The sequence below is a fragment of the Peromyscus leucopus genome, chromosome 2 (assembly GCF_004664715.2).
Source record: "Peromyscus leucopus breed LL Stock chromosome 2, UCI_PerLeu_2.1, whole genome shotgun sequence".
Lineage (NCBI taxonomy): Eukaryota > Metazoa > Chordata > Mammalia > Rodentia > Cricetidae > Peromyscus > Peromyscus leucopus.
In genome coordinates, this window is record NC_051064.1 from 82,973,163 (window position 1) to 82,995,296 (window position 22,134).

The following is a 22,134-nucleotide window of genomic DNA, read 5'->3' on the forward strand; positions in this document are numbered from 1 at the left end:
GCATGAGAACCAGGAACTAGAGCTTTTGTTAAGCTTTTATGCTTTTAGAAACAGTTCAGCTGAGCTTCATTCCAGATGAGGACTCAGAGGCTTCCAGTTTGAGGAAACACGATTGGCTAAGAAGTTGGTGAGGTGAGGTTAGCTGTGGCTTGTTCTGTTTCTCGGGTTATTCAGCGTTCACCCCAGTACCTGGCCCTGGGTTTGTTTTTTATTAATAAGACCATTTAAGATTCATGTTACACAGGACCCCAGAGAAAACCATAGCTAGAATCCTTTATTGGAGTCATCTGCTAGAGGCCACAACGTATACCCAGTTTAAGTTTTAATTTTCTCTTCAAGTTTATTGGACTTGTTCACATAGTAGCAATATTGTTCCTTAAATAAGAGACAAATGCCCCCCTTTTCAGAGATTAATAAGTGCAGGTCTCACCAGTTTCATAGGTCCAAGAAGGATAGAATGACAAGCTGGTTTGGGGGTAATTGCAGGGACAAGGTTGATTCCTAGATTGTATCTGCCAGAAGTGTGGAAATCTGCTGGGACTGATATAGACTATGGACAGAAGGTAAAGTTAAGAAGATTGGGAAGATCTTTTCCTTGGGTGTATATTTGAAACTTCCAGGCCTGCAGTGCAGTCTTGGTGGTTAGGAGGGCAGAGACCACTCTCAGGGATAGGCAGTAAGCAGGAGCGCTTAAGCTGTTCACTAACAGGAGTATTATCAGACAAGGGACAAAGAGCTCTTTTGAGTTGTGACAGATAGATCTTAGCTGTGATTTTTCTGAAACTTATCATTTTTTAAAGTTGACATAAAGAGATGACGATTTTAGATATATCAGCAGGACCATTGTTTGATTTAATTTGTACTGAAATCCTTGTTGTATAAAAAGCAGTTGTTAATCTGTAAGCAGTTTGAACAGACTCTTGCTTTTGAGACATAGCAAAAATAAAGCCTAAAAAATGACCAATATAAACATGGACAAGTTTAAAACTAACAAAGGTAATTTAGTTTTTCAGCCTGTGACTATATAGTTTTGATTATTTTTACATTTGTTTTAGTAGACCAAAGAAGATTACTCACTTATGACACCTCCATTGATTTAAACGGGCTTAACATTTATGTGTTAAAATTTGAACTTGGAAACTTCAATAATAAATTATCCTCATCTTTAAGTCTCATTTTTTCACATACCTTAAATCACTTGCTTACTCCTTTCTGGAAATATCCAATAATTTGCCATGAGTCATAAGTGCTTGATTATTTAGAGCAGGCATTGAAAAGGCAAGTCCTTTTAAGACCACCATTGGTGCCCAAAGGAACAGTGAAGAGCAATTACTAAGTCAGTAACAACAGCATGTTAGTTTGAGTTTTAATTTTTCATTGAAACCTGTCCTGTTAGCACTAGAAAAAATCGAGGCCTGACTTTTGGACTTGAAACATTAAGGGTGGCAGGTAACTGAACCTGAGTTTTGAATGTTTTTATTTAAGATACTTGGGTGATTTAAAGTTTCCTGTCAAGGTCTCAAATTTGTATGACTAGCAAGCAACACGTCTATCTTTTGCACCCAAAGTTATCGTAAAGCCAGAATGTATTTTAAAGTGAAAGCAGACTTTTTAACTTCAACCAGGTAGAGCATCAAGAAGATTCCATCTGTCAAAGCATCTCTGCGATTTCTTCCAAAGGACTGGCATAATTTATTTACTTCACAGAAAATAGGAAAATAGACTCAATTTGTATTTAAAAGAGAGCTACCAGAGAGTGTTAGTCCTCCAAGGCTAGGAGAAGGAAAATTCAGGAACAAATTGGATGAATAGAAAAAGAAAAACATAATTTGACTACAATATCCCTGCCTAATAACACAGTTGGGCAAATTAGGTATAATAAGGAAGGAGTGAGTGGTCATTTGGCCCCAAAGAGAACAGAGAAGAGGATCTGTAGCCCTGGGCTGGTGGGACTGGCCATCAATCCGCATACCAAAGATCCATAAACAGTAAGTTTTACCAGAGTGAGTGGGAGCTATGTACCATGTGGTCTCCATATCAATTAAGAGTGACAAAGACATGCCTGGTATCTGGACAATGACTCTGGGCTTCTCATGAATCTGATGGCTTTGTTAGAGTCTGAAGTCACAAAGCAGCCTCTGTCTTTGGCCACCTGGCCTAGAAAATCCAAAAGGTTTTTTGTGGAGGAGGAACTTGGGGGACTAAACTACCATGGTGAAGCAAAAATTAACAGTTGAACCTCGATGTCCTAACTATCCACAGTTTGGACAGCAGTGGGCAGGGTAAAAGGTAGTTCTTTGCTGAATGACTTATGTCACCACATTTGAAGCAGGCTCCATGTAGAGTTCACTGGTGCTCCATGTCTTTTGACGTAGCCTCAGGGATGTTGTTAGAATCTAGTATTTTTGTCTATCACAGGAAGACCTTTCCATTCTTTTCTCTTCCTCCCTTCCATTAAACACCTTAAATGTCATATTCAGCAGATCTCATTGAGGGGTTTGAGGGCCATTATCTAGTTTCTTAAATTCTTTTTAATTTTAACCCAAAATATCTTAAGCTTTGTGTTCCCTCCTTAGTTTAATACCAATATATTTTCCTAGATAAGGGTTCAATCTAAGTTACATATATGGTATGCTGTAGCAAATTAAGATTATTTCTACACACATTTTTAATTATCAATCACTTTTGTTATACATTTCCAGCTACCTTTTTCTCTGTTTGGGATTTTGGAGATTTTTTTTTTTTTAGACTGCACACCCTCAATAGTCTTACAAATCCTGAGATAAGAAAGTTTACATTTCAACAAATGCTTCAATGATATCCATGACCTTCAATGGGACAGATCTTTCTTTTTTACTTTCTTTTCTTTTCTTTCTTTCTTTTGTTTTTTTTTTTTTGTTGTTGTTTGTTTGTTTTGTTTTGTTTTGGCAAGATTTCTCTTTTTATCCTTAGAACTCACTCTGTAGACCATGCTAGCCTCAAATTCAGAGATCCTCCTGCCTCTGGCTCCCAAGTGCTGGTTTTAAAGGCATGTGATACTAATGCCCAGCAAGGGACATATTTTCTTAAACCATACACAGTGATATTACAGATCCTTAGAAGAAGTTAAGTTTACATTTCAGTATAAGCTTTAAAATAATTGTTGACCTTGAATGGGGCAACATTTTATTAAAACAAAGCCAAGAAAAGAGGGAGGAGGCATTTAGAAAGCTAAACTAATCTGTGATTACATTTAGTCATTTTAATTTTATACCTAATTTCCTTCATTAAAAAAATTACCATGAGATAAATAATAGTAACATCTATTGAAAATAATTTATTGTTAATCCCATCAGGCAAGAATAAGATGACTACAACAATTTTTAGCCAAATTTGAAGCAAGCTTGATTTTTATTGGGGTGCTCCCAAGAGCTGGCCAGTGACTGCCTCCTAAGTCTTGTTAAAGAGAACAGTCTTATGTCTGTTACTTAGGGTCCTCCTAAGGAGTAAAACTATGAGTATTTACAAAGCAGGTTTATAAAAGACAGTGGAACAGTAAAGACATACAGAAAAAAATCTACAAAAGAAAAAGCAAAACAAAAAACAGCTATCAGCACGTGGTCCCCATGTAATTAGGGAAGGTTAGAGGGGTTTGGGTGTCCCCCAAAACAAACACAGGTCATGGGTTGGGGAAAGCCAGGTTCTAGGAAACAGAAACAAAAACTTATTTTTAAGCAAACAATGTAACGGCTCCTGCGTTCAGAATGGAGTCAGGCAGGTTCCTCATTACCTCTTAGCTTTCCCACACACACAGTCTTTTCCTGGGATATCCTGTTATTTACTTTCTCCTGTCACAGAGGAAGGAGCCACAGCCTGACCCAGGACAGAGGTTTTGGGGGAAACTCTTAGAGAAATGAGCTTGAATCTAAAGTAGGCAGAATAAATCCCATCTCTAGAGTCAGTTTTTTTTTTTTTTCAGTAGAGTAAAACAGCATGTGACAATCTTCCAAATATTCATAGACAAAAGACATTTAAATCTCTGTAAGACAGAGTCAATGATCAAAGGAGGGAATGAGAGTGGAGAGGAAAAAGGAGTTAGAAGTAGGGCATTTCAGAACATTTGCTTATGTGGTGGCCAAAGTAGTCACAACCTGTGAGAATTTGGAAATCAAATGTGCCATTTTCTGGCCACTGAGAATGACTGTCAAGCTTGTGTTGAGATCAAGCTGTTCTGCAATGAAAAATAAGGTGGTAAGGCTTAATGGAATCTGTGAGTCCAAGAGGGGAAAGACACTTGAGAAAACAGGTGAGAGGAGTAATCACGTCTAATTTTGAATGGGAGAAAAGAGACTATGACTGGAGAAAGGAAGCAGATGCCCTTGAAGAAGGTGTGGCAGGAAAGAATTCCCAGGAGCAGAGCAAAGAGGGAAACTTAGGAGAGATTTAGGAAGATAGTTCTTCCAAGTCTAGGTATTAAGGACTGTAAATAAGAGTCCTTGCCATAAGAATTCTAACAGCATAGGAATAGAGACACAAGGAGGGTGACACAGTAAGGCATGAGTACCAAGATCCACAGAACAGAGTCTTAGTCTCAGGGTACCTCTAGTAGGCTTTCTGCCCCCCCCCCAATAAGTTTCTCCAATAACACAGTAAACAAGATCAAGTCAAATTGGAAAAGGGTAACAACAGGTATATTTCAGCCGAGCAACTCCCAGACAGGTTCTTTGGTCCCAAACATGTAGGCTAGAGAAGAGATGCTCCCCGAGGGAAATCAGGGAGATTTTATGGGTTACAGGTGAGGGGTGATGATGTGTCTACCACAAATTGAGTTTGTACCCAAGCATGGTAAAAAACTGAGTGCTTAGGTTGGGACTTTGGCAGCTGGCAACTTCAGGGGAGGAATCTGCAGTAGCTGTCAAGAATGCTAGAACTGGGCTTTTTTTTTTTTTTTTTTTGGCACCTTTCCTTTGTTCAGAGACTCTGAGCAGGAGGGGTTCAGAGAGAAGGAAGAGAGAGACACAGACAGGAATGGGCTTTCTAGATGGTGGAGGGGTGAGCTGGAGGTTCCCTCCGAACAATCTCCGGGGACCAGTACTTGTCAGATAGATGCCCAGGATCACAGTGGAGAGGCATCCCATTCCATGTGATGGGGAAATCTAAGAAGGGCATAGGAAGACTACCTGGCACACTGGTGTGATTTTCATTTAGAGAGTGAGAGAGACAGAACATGCAGTTCTGAGGGGACACTTAACCAAGTTGGCAAGAAGAGATTAGTGGGTAGAGCAGGTAGAGAAGTGACTGAAGAGACTGACTTTACATTTGGAGTCAAATATGGCGGTGGCAGAAGCCAACAGAGTCAAGGGATCCAATCTTAGGAGGGCCTAGTTCGGCAGTTTGATTTGATTAGGAGGGACCAGGTTTTCAGGGTCCAAGCCTCCTTCTCAGGTTTTGGCACCAGATGTAAAAGAGAGTGAAGTGAAGTTTATTGGAGAAACAAAGTGCTGGGCTGTGTAGACAACAGCAACTTGTTGGGAAAGCAGAGGGTTTGTATACAATAATCATCAGAGTGGAGTTCTCTGAGCTGGTGCTGGCTGATCAGATTAATCATGAATTACATGTCTTTGCCTGAGGTGGTTGACTTGGGTGTAGAGTCAGATAAAGGAGGTAGTGGATTTCCTGGTAACAGAAACCTGCCTTGCCAGATTTCCAGGAAACATGGAGCCTAGGCTTTTGTTTACCCATTTGCAATCTTATTTATCTATTTACTGAAGTTTTTATTGAAAATGAAATTGTTCTCTCATACAATACACCCTAACCAGTTACCCCTCCCTCCATTCCTCCTAACTTCCCCCAACCTTCTCTCTCCCCAGGTCCCACTTCAGAAAAGAGCAGGTTTCTGAGAGATGACAGCGAGACAGGACAAAATGAGATATAATAAAACAAGGTGAAAGCCCTTACACTGAGGCTAGACTGTGGTGCTATATTGTGTACCCTAATAAACTTTGCCTGAAGATCAGAGAACAGAACAAGCCACTGGATTAAACACAAAGGCCAGGCAGTGGTGGCACACATCTTTAATCTTAGCACTCAGGAGGCAGAGATCCATATGGATATCTGTGAGTTCAAAGCCACCCTGGACTACATGAGATTGACTCATTATAGGAGAAAAACAGCCAGGCAGTGGTGGCACACATCTTTATTCCCAGTACTTGGGAATCACACACTTTTAATTCCAGCAAGAAAGGTATATAAGGCATGAGGAGGTAAGAGCTAACAGCTTTTTCAGGCTGAGGGGTCCTAGAGTTAAGACATGACTTGTTTCTTTGTCTTTCTGATCTTTCAGCATTTACCCCAATTTCTGGCTCCAGGTTTTTTATTAAAAGAGCATTTAAAAAGATTCATGTAACATTGGCTAAGGCATAGGGAAAAAATGATTGTCAAGAGCAGGTCAAAAAGTCAAAAATATACCCCCTCCCACTGTTAGGAGTCTCACATGAACATCAAGCTAATAGTCACAATATATACCTAGAGGACCTGGTGAAAACCAATGAAGGCCTTGAGCTTGGTGTTTCTGTCTCTGTGAACCCATGTGAACCCTGCTTAGTTGATTCAGTGGGCCCTGTTCTCCTGGTGTCCTTCATCACCTCTGACTAACTCCTACAGTTTTCCTACCCCTCTTGGGGATTGCTCCCCAATCTCTCAGGGAAGGGACCCAACACAGACCTCCAGTTTAGACTCTCTGCATAATGTCTGGCTATGGGTCTCTGCACCTGCTTCCATTTGCTGCTGGAGGAAGCATCTCTGATGATGACTGCACAAACCTGGTCAGAGTACTAAGTGCTTTGAGCCTAACACTTGGTACTTGTAGGAGTACCATCCTTGCCTGACGCCAAAGATGCAAACACTACTTTGGGAGCCCTGATCTCTGACTTAGTTCCTAAGCTAGATTCTAGAGCAGTTGGTGGGAGGTGGGGGCATGGCAGAATGCTAAAATAACAATGGAGGCTTGTTAAGAGAAAAATGCCTCCTGGTCAAGAGGATAGGATTTCTGACTGGATGCAGACCTAGCATTCCAATATGATCAGGGCAGTGTGCTGACCAAGGGGCCATTAGGAAGGTGGACTTATCTTAAACTGTGCAGATGTAATAATTAATTCTTCATACTAGGAGCCTTACTCTGGATTATTGGGTCAACTACTACTAAACAGCTACTATTGCAGTTTCTTACTCCAAGACTGGATAGGAAATAAGAGCCATAACCTAATGACTTTGAAAAAGGGATTACTCAGAAAAGTGGAGGGATTTATAAGAAATATTTAAAGATTATTATAAAATATATATATGAATATTTTAAAAAGAGGGAGGATTTATAAGAAATGTCAAATATGGGTCTTTTCTATAAAACTTATGTTTAGGTGAAGGAACTCAAATATTTTTATCTCCCCCAAGTTGTAAGGCTGTTATGCAAATGTTTTAATTCCACAACATAGTAAAACCTTTTTTACACAAAGATCCCCTAGAGTGTTCCAGAAATGTGATGGACTGTACCAATAACCTTTTTCTTCTTAGGACAGTATGAACCCATTTCCTCTGTCTTCATTTCCTGTGTGCCAATTCCCTTCAGACTAGACAGTTGAATTAAGACCGTAAGGTTGTCCCCAGCCAATGGACAAAAGACAGTCACCACCTGAGCTAGAATAAAATGCAAGTGCACTTCCTGCCTCTATGTCTCCCTTCTTCTGAGCACCTCTTCTTGATTAGGAGTAAAGTTTGCCTTGTTCCAGACACTTCAATTGGAAGTGGTGGTCGATTTGTAACTCTGCATTTATTTCTAACAGTGACTGAGAGGCTTTGTAAGTGGGTAGGGCTGCTGATATATTTGTTGCCCTTGACAGCTTGCATATTACTTTCCCACACTGTGGAAAACTAGTCCTTGGGAAGGTAGCTTCCCAGGCAGTATGAGCTCAATTTCTCCAAGTACTATATGGGTGAGGTCTTTTCCAGAGGGTAAGGAAGTTTCTTTTGGCCAAATGTTTGTCCCAGAGATGTGTTTGCAGGCAACCAAGAGCAATAGCAATACCCTGTATTGTTTGGGAGGGGAGGGTCTCCTGGAACCCCTGACTAAAACTCAAAGGGAAGTAGTCCCTACTTAGTTATTTTGTTGTTTTGTTTTTATTTTTGTTAGATAGGCTATAGCTCCTTAGGTATGCATTATCCCACCATGTGGAATAACAACATTAAAACTATCTATGCATGTGTGTAGGGGGGACATGTGTGTATATGCAAGTTTATAAAATAATACACTTCCCTGTGGATTTTCCTAATATACTTAGTTATTTATTCCTCCTCTCTCCCAGTTGATCTGCCTTGTGTCCTCTCCACATCTCTAGTTAAGTGCCCGCATTTCTGCTTTTCTGCTTCACAGCACACATGGCCTGCCTCCCCAAGCCCTTACACCAGCGATTCTCTTCCACTTTCCTGTCTACTTTCCTGGCTTAGATGGTTGCTTCAAGCAATGGGCAGAAACCTGACTCTAGCATCCACACCTAAGAGAAAACATAACGGGCTTATTTATAGGTTTCTGAAAAACTTCTTGGCTGATTTATACAGTGACTGACCCAGTTTACACCCCCACCAACAGTGAATAAGGATTTCCTTTCTCTGTTTCCTGGCCAGTATTTGTAGTCCTTTGCCTTTTTGATGACTTGAGTGAGACAGAATCTCAAAGTAGTTTTAATTTGTACTTCTCTGATCTATAAAAATGATGTACAATTTAAATAAATATTTATTGACCACTTTATTTCTTCTTGTAAGAACTCTCTGTGCAGTTAATCTTTCATTTTTGACTGGGTTGTTTTCCTTTTCTTTCTTTCTTTTTTTTTTTAAAAAAAGCTTTGTATATATACTAGCTATAAAGCCTCTATCAGACAAAAGTGGCAAACATTTTCTCCCTTTCTATAGCCTGTCTCTTGACTCAATTAATTATTTTCTTTGCTTAGAAGCTGTTTAATTTTGCAGAATCCCGATTGTTGATTGCTTACTTTATTTTCTGAGCAACTGAAGTCTCTTCAGAAAGTTCTCACCTATGGCTATAATTTCAAGTTTTTTTTTTTTTAATTTTTACTATAACAATTTCAGAGGTTCAGATCCTACATCCTACTTGGTAAATGATAAAGATCTGGTTTCCTTTTATTATAAGTAGATATCATATTTTACCAGGACCATTTGTTAATGAGGTTGTCTTTCCTCTAATAAATATTTTGGGAATCACTTTCAAAAATAAAAATCAGGTTGCTGTAACTGTGTGAGTTTAGATCTGGTTCTTCTATTCTATTCCATTAATCTAGATGTCTGTTTTTAGAATCAGTACTGGAAGAAAAATGAGGAAGAGAAGCAGGAAAACTCAATCTCAACAGGCTGAGACTGCTTCAGTGGAAAAGTGATGGGCCCCATCCTTTCTGTGGGATGAAGGTTGAGCACATTTAGAGAGGTTGGGAGACATGTATATATATACATGGGTAGCTAATAGCAAGTTACAGGTATGTACATGTGTGCGCGTGCGCGAGCGTGTGTGTGTGTGTGTGTGTGTGTGTGTGGTTTGACTGGGGCTAAGGTGGGCTGTCTTTGATACCCAAGCATATTAATAGTTTCTGCAAGTGGAGCAGAATGGTAAGACTAGGTCTAAGCAATTCTTTATGGCCAGGGGCTATTGCCTGGTACAGCCTAACTTAATTCCTCATGACCTGAGGCTGTCACCCAACAAGTGCCATGCTACTTGTTTTTTTATGGCTTTCAGAGAAATCAGGTATAGTGACATGACCAGCCATTTTATGTGCTGGGGGGAGGGAGAGGCAGTATTTCTTTTCCTATCCAAAGTACTTTCCAATTATAAAAGAATTTTTTTTTCCTTTTTTTTTTTTTTTAAAGATTTTATTTATTTATTATGTATACAGAAGAGGGCACCAGATCTCATTACAGATGGTTGTGAGCCACCATGTGGGTGCTGGGAATTGAACTCAGGACCTCTGGAAGAGCAGTCGGTGCTCTTAACCTCTGAGCCATCTCTCCAGCCCTATAAAAGAATTTTGATTTTGTTTTTATATAGATTTCTGAGAAGAATGGAGTTGGAAAAGTTGGGATTGGATATCTGTACAAGGCAAACTTTACTCTTGATCAAATAGGTATGCTTGGAAGAACAAACACACATCAAGAACAAGCACACGCACTTTTAACTCAAGTGATGGCTATATCTTTTTCCCTTTGGCTAGGGCCCACACTCACAATCTTATACAATTTTCTAGTCTGAAAAAAAAATGTCGCCCGACTTCACTTCTGGTCCAGAGGTGAGTACCTGGGTCCAACCCGGACCCCATCCCTGGGCACCAGCCACTCTGGGAAGACCTGCCCAACTTGGCACCAGGTTCTGGCCACCGGGCAGCTCCCCTTCTAGCCCCACCGGGAGGGATCCCCTTTTCCAAGCCCCCCCCCCCCCCCCCGCAGCCCCTGCAATCTCCGCGCCCTGCCCCTACGCCCATCTGCCCAAGACCACAGCCACTTCCTGAGACTTAGAGACCGGCCCCCAGCTCCCAGCCTGCCCCTGAAGTCTCTTCTGGACCAGGGGTGAGTACCTGGGTCCAACCCGGACCCCATCCCTGGGCACCAGCCACTCCGCGAAGACCTGCCCAACTTGGCACCAGGTTCTGGCCACCGGGCAGCTCCCCTTCTAGCCCCACCGGGAGGGATCCCCTTTTCCAAGCCCCCTCACCCCCCGCAGCCCCTGCAATCTCCGCGCCCTGCCCCCACGCCCATCTGCCTGAGACCACAGCCACTTCCTGAGACTTAGAGACCGGCCCCCAGCTCCCAGCCTGTCCCCGACTGCCATTATGGACCAGAGCCTGCCCCGGACTTCCCTTCTGGACCAGAGAGTTGGACAAGAGAACTCCCTTTTGGACAAGAGAGAGAGTCTTCCTGAATCTGTCAGCTCTTTGTGAAACAAGTACACTGATAAGACCAAGAAGGAACCACAAGGAGATGGGCAGACGTCAAGGCAGAAGTACATACAACAAAATGAAGAGCAATACAGCATCACCAGAACCTAGCCCGCCTCCAACATCTAGACCTGAACACCAAAAATTGGAAGAAGCAGAAGAAAGTAGCCTTAGGAGTAACTTCATGAAGAAGGTAGAGGCTTGTGTAGAGGAAAAGACAAGAAAATTGGAAGAACGCTGTAAACAACTAGAGGAAAGGGCAAACAAATTAGAAGAAAACAATAAAGCCCTCCAAGAAAACAATAAAGCCTCCAAGAAAACAATAAAGCCCTCCAAGAAAACAATAAATTCCTGCAAGAAAACAATAAAGTCCTGCAAGAAAACAATAAAGCACTGAAAGAAAATCATGAAAAAGTAATGAAACAAACAAAGGAAACAGTCCAAGAACTGAAAAGGGAAATTGAAAAAATAAAGAAGACACAAACAGAGGGAATGCTGGAAATAGAAAACCTGAGTAAAAGATCGGGAACTTCAGATGCAAGTATAACCAACAGAATGCAAGAGATGGAAGAGAGGATTTCTGGCATTGAAGACACAGTAGAAGAAATAGTTTCATCAGTCGAAGGAAACACTAAAGCCAACAAAGTCATGAACCAAAATGTCCAAGAAATTTGGGACACCATGAAAAGACCAAACCTACGAATTATAGGGATAGAAGAAGGTGAAGAATACCAACTCAAAGGCACAGAAAATATATTCAACAAAATTATAGAAGAAAACTTTCCCAACTTAAAGAAGGAAATGCCTATGAAGATACAAGAAGCCTATAGAACACCAAACAGACTAGACCCCCAAAAAAGTCCCCTCGACACATAATAATTAAACAACTAAATGTACAGAATAAAGAAAGAATATTAAGAGCAGCCAAGGAAAAAGGCCAAGTGACCTATAAAGGTAAACCCATCAGAATAACACCCGACTTCTCAATGGAGACTTTGAAAGCCAGAAGGACCTGGACAGATGTAATGCAGACACTAAGAGACCATGGATGTCAGCCCAGACTAATATACCCAGCAAAACTTTCAATCATCATAGACGGAAGGAACAAGACATTCGAAGACAAAGCCAGATTTAAACAATACCTATCCACAAACCCAGCCCTACAGAAAGCACTAGAAGGAAAATTCCAACCGAGGGAAGTCAGATACACACTCGAAAACACAGGCAATAGATAAAGCCACAACAGTAAACCCCAAAGAAGAGAAGTACACACACACTACCACCAAAAATAACAGGGATGAAGAATCACTGGTCATTAATATCCCTTAATATCAACGGACTTAATTCACCTATAAAAAGATATAGACTTACAGAATGGATACGAAAGCAGGACCCATCTTTCTGCTGCATACAAGAAACACATCTCAAATTCAAAGACAGACAGTACCTAAGAATAAAAGGCTGGGAAAAGACTTTTCAATCAAATGGTCTTAAGAAACAAGCAGGGGTAGCCATCCTGATATCCAACAAAATAGACTTCAAACTAAAATCAATCAAAAGAGATCAAGAAGGACATTACATCCTCGTCACAGGAAAGATCGACCAAGATGAAGTTTCAATTCTGAACATATATGCCCCAAACACAAGGGCACCCACATATGTAAAAGAAACATTACTAAAGCTTAAACCACATATAAAACCCCACACATTAATAGTGGGAGATCTCAACACCCCACTTTCACCACTGGACAGATCTCCCAAATCGAAACTTAACAGAGAAATAAAGGACTTAACTGATGTCATGACCCAATTGGACCTAATAGATATCTACAGAACATTCCATCCTAACAAGAAAGAATATACTTTCTTCTCAGCACCCCATGGAACTTTCTCTAAAATCGACCACATACTTGGCCACAAAGCAAATCTCAACAGATACAAAACAATCAGAATAACCTCCTGTGTTCTATCAGACCACCATGGTTTAAAGCTAGATTTCAACAACAACAAAAACTACAGAAAACCTACAATCTCATGGAAACTGAATAATGCTCAACTGAATCACCAATGGGTTAAGGAAGAAATAAAGAAAGAAATTAAAGACTTCCTAGAGATCAATGAAAATGAAGACACCACATACCCAAACTTATGGGACACTATGAAAGCAGTGTTAAGAGGGAAATTCATAGCACTAAATGCCCACATAAAGAAGTTGGAGAAATCCCACACTAGTGAATTAACAGCACATCTGAAAGCTCTAGAACAAGAAGAAGCAAAGTCTCCCAGGAAGAATAGACGCCAGGAAATTATCAAAGTGAGAGGTGAAATTAATAAATTAGAAACTAAGAGAATAATACAAAAAATTAATGAAACAAAGAGTTGGTTCTTTGAGAAAATCAACAAGATAGACAAGCCCTTATCCAAACTAACCAAAAGACACAGAGAGAGAATCCAAATCAACAAAATCAGAAATGAAAAGGGGGACATAACAACAGACATTGAGGAAATCCAGAGAATTATAAGGTCATATTTCAAAAACCTCTACTCCACAAAACTGGAAAACCTAAAAGAAATGGACATTTTTCTGGATAGATACCACATACCTAAGTTAAATCAAGACCAGATAAACTATTTAAATAGTCCAATAACCCCTAAGGAAATAGAAACAGTCATTAAAGTCTCCCAACCAAAAAAAGCCCAGGACCAGATGGTTTCAGCGCAGAATTCTACCAGATCTTCAAAGAAGAGTTAATACCAATACTCTCTAAATTGTTCCACATAATAGAAACAGAAGGAACATTACCAAACTCCTTCTATGAGGCTACAATTACCCTGATTCCTAAACCAAACAAGGATGCAACAAAGAAAGAGAACTACAGACCGATCTCCCTCATGAACATTGATGCAAAAATACTCAATAAAATACTGGCAAACAGACTCCAAGAACACATCAGAACAATTATCCACCATGATCAAGTAGGCTTCATCCCAGGGATGCAAGGGTGGTTCAACATACGAAAGTCCATCAATGTAATACACCATATAAACAAACTCAAAGAAAAAAACCACATGATCATCTCACTAGATGCAGAAAAGGCATTTGACAAAATCCAACACCCCTTCATGATAAAAGTCTTGGAGGATCAGGAATACAGGGAACATACCTAAACATAATAAAGGCAATATATAGCAAACCAACAGCCAACATCAAATTAAATGGAGAGAAACTCAAAGCAATTCCACTAAAATCAGGAACGAGACAAGGCTGTCCACTCTCCCCATACTTATTCAATATAGTACTTGAAGTTCTAGCCAGAGCAATAAGACAACATAAGGAGATTAAGGGGATTCAAATTGGAAAGGAAGAAGTCAAGCTTTCCCTATTTGCAGACGACATGATAGTATACTTGAGTGACCCGAAAGATTCCACCCAGGAATTGATAAAGCTTATAAACACCTTCAGCAACATAGCAGGATACAAGATCAACTCAAAAAAATCAGTAGCCCTCCTATATACAATGGACAAAGAAGCTGAGAAGGCAATTAGAGATACATCACCCTTTACAATAGCCAAAAATGACATAAAATACCTTGGGGTAACACTAACCAAGCAAGTGAAGGACCTATATGACAAGAACTTTAAGTCCCTGAAAAAAGAAATTGAAGAAGATCTCAGAAAATGGAAAGATCTCCCATGCTCATGGATAGGCAGGGTTAACATAGTAAAAATGGCAATCTTACCAAAAGCAATTTACAGATTCAATGCAATCCCCATCAAAATACCAACACAATTCTTCACAGACCTGGAAAGAACAATACTCAACTTCATATGGAAAAACAAAAAACCCAGGATAGCTAAAAGAAACCTGTACAATAAAACAACTTCTGGAGGCATCACAATCCCCTACTTCAAGCTCTACTATAGAGCTACAGTAATAAAAACAGCCTGGTATTGGCATAAAAACCGACATGTGGACCAATGGAATCGAATTGAAGACCCTGACATTAACCCACACACCTATGGACATATAATTTTTGACAAAGAAGCCAAAAGAATACAATGGAAAAAAGAAAGCTTCTTCAACAAATGGTGCTGGCATAACTGGATATCAGCGTGTAGAAGGCTGCAAATAGATCCATATCTGTCACCGTGCACAAAACTTAAGTCCAAGTGGATCAAAGACCTCAACATAAATCCAGCTACTCTGAACCTGCTAGAAGAGAAAGTAGGAAATAGTCTTGAACGCCTTGGCATAGGAGATCACTTCCTAAATATAACACCAGTAGCGCAGACACTGAGACAAACAATCAATCAATGGGACCTCTTGAAACTGAGAAGCTTTTGTAGAGCAAAGGATACGGTCAACAAGGCAAAGCGACAGCCTACAGAATGGGAAAAGATCTTCACCAACCCCACATCTGACAGAGGACTGATATCCAGAATATATAAGGAACTCAAGAAATTAGACATCAAAAGGACCAACAGTCCAATTGAGAAATGGGCTTTAGAACTAAACAGAGAATTCTCAACAGAGGAATCCCAAATGGCTGAAAGACATTTAAGGAATTGCTCAACTTCCCTAATCATCAGGGAAATGCAAATCAAGACAACTCTGAGATACCACCTTATGCCTGTCAGAGTGGCTAAGATCAAAAACACTGAAGACACTTTATGCTGGAGAGGATGTGGAACTAGGGGAACTCTCCTCCACTGCTAGTGGGAATGCAAGCTTGTACAACCACTTTGGAAATCAATATGGCGCTTTCTTAGAAAATTGGGAATCAATCTCCCCCAAGATCCAGCTATACCACTCCTGGGCATATACCCAAGAAATGCTCAATCATACCACAAGAGCACTTGCTCAGCTATGTTCATATCAGCATTGTTTGTAATAGCCAAAACCTGGAAACAACCTAGATGCCCTTCAACTGAAGAATGGATAAATAAATTGTGGCACATATACACAATGGAATACTACTCAGCAGAGAAAAACAATGACATCACACGGTTTGCAGGCAAATGGATGGATCTAGAAAAAATCATCCTGAGTGAGGTAACCCAGACTCAGAAAGACAAATATGGTATGTACTCACTCATAGGAAGATGCTAGATGTGGAACAAGGATGACTGGACTGCTACTCACATCACCAGTGAGGCTACCTGGAAAACGGGACCCCAAAAAAGACACGGAGAAATGGACGAGATCTACATGAACAGCCTGGTCATGAGTGGGAACAATGAAGGGCGACAGTCGAGGGAAAGAGAGTGGGAGATCCTAACTGGATCAAGAAAAGAGAGGGAGAACAAGGAATAGGAGACCATGGTAAATGAAGACCACATGAGAAGGTGAGAAGGGGAGGAAGTAGAGAGCTAGGGAGGCCCACGGAGATCCACAAAGATACCCCCGCAAAAGACTGCTGGCAATGGTCGAGAGACGGCAGGAACTGACCTACTCTGGTGATGGGATGGCCAGACACCCAGATAGTGGTGCCATAAACCCCATCCAAGGACTGAGGAATCTGAAGGCAGACATCCACGGCTGGGCCCCTGGTGGAGCACTGGGAGTCTAATTAGTGAGAAAGAAGAGGGTTTATATGAGCGAGAATTGTTGAAGCCAAGGTTGGATAAAGCACCGGGACAAATAACCAAATGAATGGAAGCACAGGATCTATGAACCAAAGGCTGAGGGGCCCCCAACTGGATCAGGCCCCCTGAACGAGTGAGACAGTCATTTGGCTTGATCTGTTTGGGAGGCAGCTGTGCATTGGTGCCAGGTCCTGGGCTCGTTGCATGAGTTGGCTGTTTGAATCCTGGGACTTATGCAGGGACACTTGGCTAGGTCTGGGAGCGGGGAATGGACCTGCCTGGACTGAGTCTACCAGGTCAACCCCGGTCCTCGGGGGAGACCTTGATCTGGAGGAGGTGGGAATGGGGGGTGGGCTGGGGGGAGGGGTGGGCGAGAGGGGGAGAACAGGGGAATCTGTGGCTATTATGTTGAACTGAATGGTGTTGTAAAATAATAATAATAATAAAAAATGTCATACAGGAAATGAAGGAGGAAAGGGCAAGAGGTCATTGCTTCAGGTCATCACATTCCTAGAATAGAGCAGACTGACCTGGCCCGATTGGAATGTTAGTTTGTACCCAGGCCAGAGGTTCTGTTCTCTTAACCAGGAGTTTTCTTTTAACAGGTCTTCATAGATACATTTTTGCAACACAGATCTTAAAAGATATTATAATAAAAAACTCAGAGCCAGATATTGGGGTGAAAGCTGAAAAATATCAGAGAAGCAGAACAGCCAGCCACTAGCTTACCTCTACAAAATCCTCAACCTCAAGAGAGTGAATTCCTATTTTCTCACACCTTATGTACCTTCCTGTGTCCTGCCATATTACTTCCTGGGATTAAAGTAGTATGTCACCACTGCCTGGTTCTGTTTCTGTTATGTAGCACAATGTGGCCTTGAACTCACAGAGATCCAGATGGATCTCTGCCTCCCGAGTGATAGAATTAAAGATGTGCGCCGCCACTGCCTGACCTCTATGTCTAATTTAGTGGCTGGATCTGACTTCTGATACCCAGGTAAGCTTTACTGGGGTACACAATGCATCACCACACTTCCTGCCTCCCTAAAGACCTTAAGATCATTTAGAAACCAGATCAGATGTCAGAGCTTCAGAACACTTTTGGATCATCAGCCTGAGTAAAGATGAAAGTGCCAAGAATGCCAAGGACATTTCTAGCTTTCAGTCACGAATGAAACCAGTTGCTTTTTTTTTTTTTTTTTTTTTTTACCCTATACTATATAGTCAATATCTACACCACAACAACAGTCCAGTAAGTTATCCCCACTGTTACAATGGTGGCATTTTTGTTTCAGGGGTAACCAATAACTATGGAATTGAAATAAAGCCAGATAAATTGACAGAAACACATGCCTAATATTGTAAACCTAGTCAAGGAACCCATGACTGGAAAGGTCATACGTCCTAAGGAAGAAGCCACTACTAACATATTACTAAAGAATTGTGTTTTCCAACTACCTACTAACTACTTATCATTGTATTTATAGATAATTATCACTTGCACCTCTTATCAAGGAAGCTTCTTTTTTCATCAGAGACTATTAGAGAGATCCAAGTTATCTTAGTTAGAGTTTCTAGTGCTTCAACAAAACACCATGACATAAAAGTAAGTTGGGGAGGAAAGGGTATGTTTGGCTTTTACTTCCACATTGCTGTCCATCACTGAAGAAAATCAAGACAGGAACTCAAATGGAGCAGGAACCTGGAGACATGAGCTGATGCAGAGGCCATGGAGGGTGTAGCTGAAGGTTTTCTGGTCCCACTTGGCTCCCACAGCCCTGCAGTAGCCGCTCAGACAGAAATGAACACACAAAGACTTATATTAATTATAAACTGTATGGTCTAATGGCTCAGGATTCTTGCTAGCTAGCTCTTACATCTTAAATTAACCCATTTTTATTTTTTAAGAGATTTTCTATTCATTTTACATATCAACCACAGATTCCCCTGTCCTCCATATTCCCACCCCCAGCCTTTCCTCCCAACCCACCCACCCCCATTCCCACCTCCTTTAAGGCAAGTTCTCCCATGGGGAGTCAGCAGAGCCTGGTACACTCAGGTGAGGCAGGTCCAAGCCCCTCCTCCCTGCACCAAGGATGTACAAAGTGTCTCACCATAGGCACTAGACTCCAAAAAGCCTAGGGAGGTTCCCAAGAATCCACAAAGATGACTCTACCATAGACTACTGGCAATGGTCGAGAGGTCGCCGGAGCTGATCTACTCTGGTGATGTTCCCTACTCTACTCTCGGATGTCTGAATACCCTAACTGTCATCATAAAACCCTCACCCAGTGACTGATGGAAGCAGATACAGAGATCCACTGTGGGGTCACAGGTGGAGTTCCAGGAGTCCAATCAATGAGAGAGAGGAGGGACTCTACAAGCAAGAGATATCGAGACCATGATTGGAAATAACCCATTTCTATAAATCTATACTTTGCCACGTGGCTCATGGCTTACTGGTACCTTTATATCTTGCTTTTCCCTGATGGTGGCTGGCAGCATCTCCCAGCTCTGCCTTTCTCCTTCCTCTCTCTCTCTAGTTAGAATGTCCTGCCTAATCTTATTCTACCTCACCATTGGCCAAACAGCTTTATTTATCAACCAATCAGAGCAACATATTTTCACAGCATACAGAATGACATCAGCCATCAGGAGGTCAGCTGCTTATTGGCTTGCTTCCCCAAGCTTGCTCATCCTGCTTTCTTATAGAACCCAGGACTACCATCCCAGGGATAGCACCACCCAAAATGGGCTTGGTCTTCCCCATTGATCACTAATTGAGAAAATGCCTTATAGCTGGATCTCCTGGAGGCATTTCCTTAACTGAGGCTTCTTCCTCTCTGATGACTCTAGCTTATGTCAAGTTGACACACAAAACCAGCTAGTACACATATCTAGCCAAAATGAGAACAAATGACTGTGTATGACTAGACACAAATGGGACATCGGCAATACAACTCCTGCACCCAGAGTTCAAGAAACATCAAGGAAGATGTGGTGGAAACATATAAGAGTCCGAGAAGAAAAACAAGTGCTGTGTAATAGTTTTCTTCTGGACAACAGATATTTTGGTCCCATGAACTTTCAACTATACAGCTGCTGGCAGAAGACCTGAAAAGGCATCAGTGAACAGGTCAACATAGATGGAGAAAAATTTCACAAGGCTCTACTCCTGAATAAAGATCTACAAGCAGCTAAGAGAGGGAGAACCAGTTTTTTATTTTGTTTGTTGTTGTTGTTGTTGTTGATTGTTGTTTTTCAAGGACAAAAGCCCAGTCCCGAGTCAGTATACAAACACACACACACACACACACACACACACACACACACACACACACACAAGAAACTAAAGGCAGAAGAAAAGATCATGAATTCCAGAGAGGCTGATGGGGGGGGGCACATAAAAAGAGCTTGAGTGGGAGGCAGAAGTGGAAAGGATGTAAATACAGATTACTCATGCATGAAATCTTCATATAAAAAAAAAGCTTAGTTTCAAAACACAAAAGCTAATACTAGAATTACTGTATGGCCCAGCTCTATTACTCCTGTGCATATACCCAAAGGACTTTATATCCTACCATAGAGATACTTGCACATACATATTCATTGCTGCTGTATTCACATTTCTAGGAATGGAAAGAACCTCATGTCCTTCAACAAATAAAATGATTGTGAAAATGTGTTTCATTTACACAGGGAAATTTTATTCAGCCACAAAGAATAATGAAATTATAAACTTTTCCTGAACTGAAAATATTTTAAGTAATATAACCCTGGTACAGTAAAGAAAACTACCTGTTTTTTTTTTTTTACATTATTGAGATCCTAGCACCTAATTTCCAACTGTGTATATTATGTGGGAGTGAGTACATATAGAGGTCAGGAAACTAGAAAGGGACCACCGAGAAGAGCAAAGAAACTTTAAGTTAGGGTGAAGACAGGCATTAAAACTCATGTGGAAATGAAAGGGCCAATACTGGAGGTAGAAGTTTTAAGTGGGAATGATGGGCATAGAGATAGGGGAGAATAATAAATGTGGGAGGTTAACCCAAACTAAGTGTGTACAAAAAGGTTACAAGAACAACTTACACGTCCTATGTCAATTAAAAAGTAAAATTTAAAGAAAAAAAACTACTATTAGGGATGACAGGGTCTGGATATCTTTGTTGGTATTGTCAGACCATTCCATGATATTCTGGAATACACTGAATATATATACAGTTAATCAGCAAAATAAACTTCTCTCTACCATGAAACACGATCATTTGAAGTATATATTAAGCTTTATCTAATAATGCATGCAATGTTTAAAAGAAATATAAAGTTCCAACTGGAGTTTTCCCTATAAATGAAAATTCAATATCAGAATGCACTACCTTCATTTAGAAAGGTTGAATAAATTCCTCAAATATTAAGGTAATTTGAGGATTGCTTGACCACCTATTGAATGCATTATTGAGAATGTCATTTACTTTTCTAAGCCTTACTGTGCTGATGCATAAAATGGAAATATAAGTAGTACCCACATTGGAATATAATCATGATTGAACTTTTAAGACACCTAGTGTTGATAAGTTCAAATGGTTTTGTTATTTTTTAATTTATAGTCTGAATATAAATTATAGTAAAATTAATGAATATGTGGATAGAGAACACATGAATACATATATATGCCCATATAATACCTATGTACACATATATACATGTACCTAATGATTAAAATGAAATATCTTTACTGTTGCTTCTGTTAATTAATGATTACAATAATATTCAAGTAACTCATGGAAGTCTGAATAGGTACCAGAGACAGATAAAAAAAACAATTCTCTTTCCAGAAGACAGTAAACAACTGCTATGCCCCCATTTTGGATTGACAAATCAAAGAAACCTCTTGAGATTTCAGCGTAAATACTAACAAGCATGCACAGAGAAGTGCAAAGGTTCCTCTTTTAAGAGTAAAACCTGCTTTGGTCCCACCTACTTTACCAGACCCTGTTTTCTTATAACTGCACAATTTCCACAGCACTGTTTGAGGATTCTTGCTTAAGTCTTTCTGGAATGCTGTGCTGTGTCTGTGGCCCATGGATTAAATAGAAAATTATGATTTAGAAACTGTGAGAAAGCTATGCATTGGAAGCCTGGATGACATCAGAGGTTTTTAAATATTACATCTAACATTTCATTATCAGAGCTAAAGAACTTTTCCCTGAAGTCTCATTTCTCACAATTTCCTCTCATAGACTTCTTCTATTCCTCTATTCCATGTTCTAGTCATGAGTTTGTGCTCCCATACTTTTCTTATTGAAAATCTTCAGGAACTATTATTAAGACCAACAACTAGACAATATGTAGAATAGTGAGAGATATTGGAGAACTTAGTTCTAAATGGATTATCAACCCTCCCCTCAAAGTTTAGAGACCTGTGTGGAAGAGTAGACAGAAAGATTGTAAGAGCCAGTAGGGATGGATGATGCTAAGCAAACTTCCAGACACTATATATAGGACTGATGCCCATATGATCTCACAGAGACTTTGGCAGCATGCACAGAGACTGAACAGGTTCAAGCCAGACAGGGT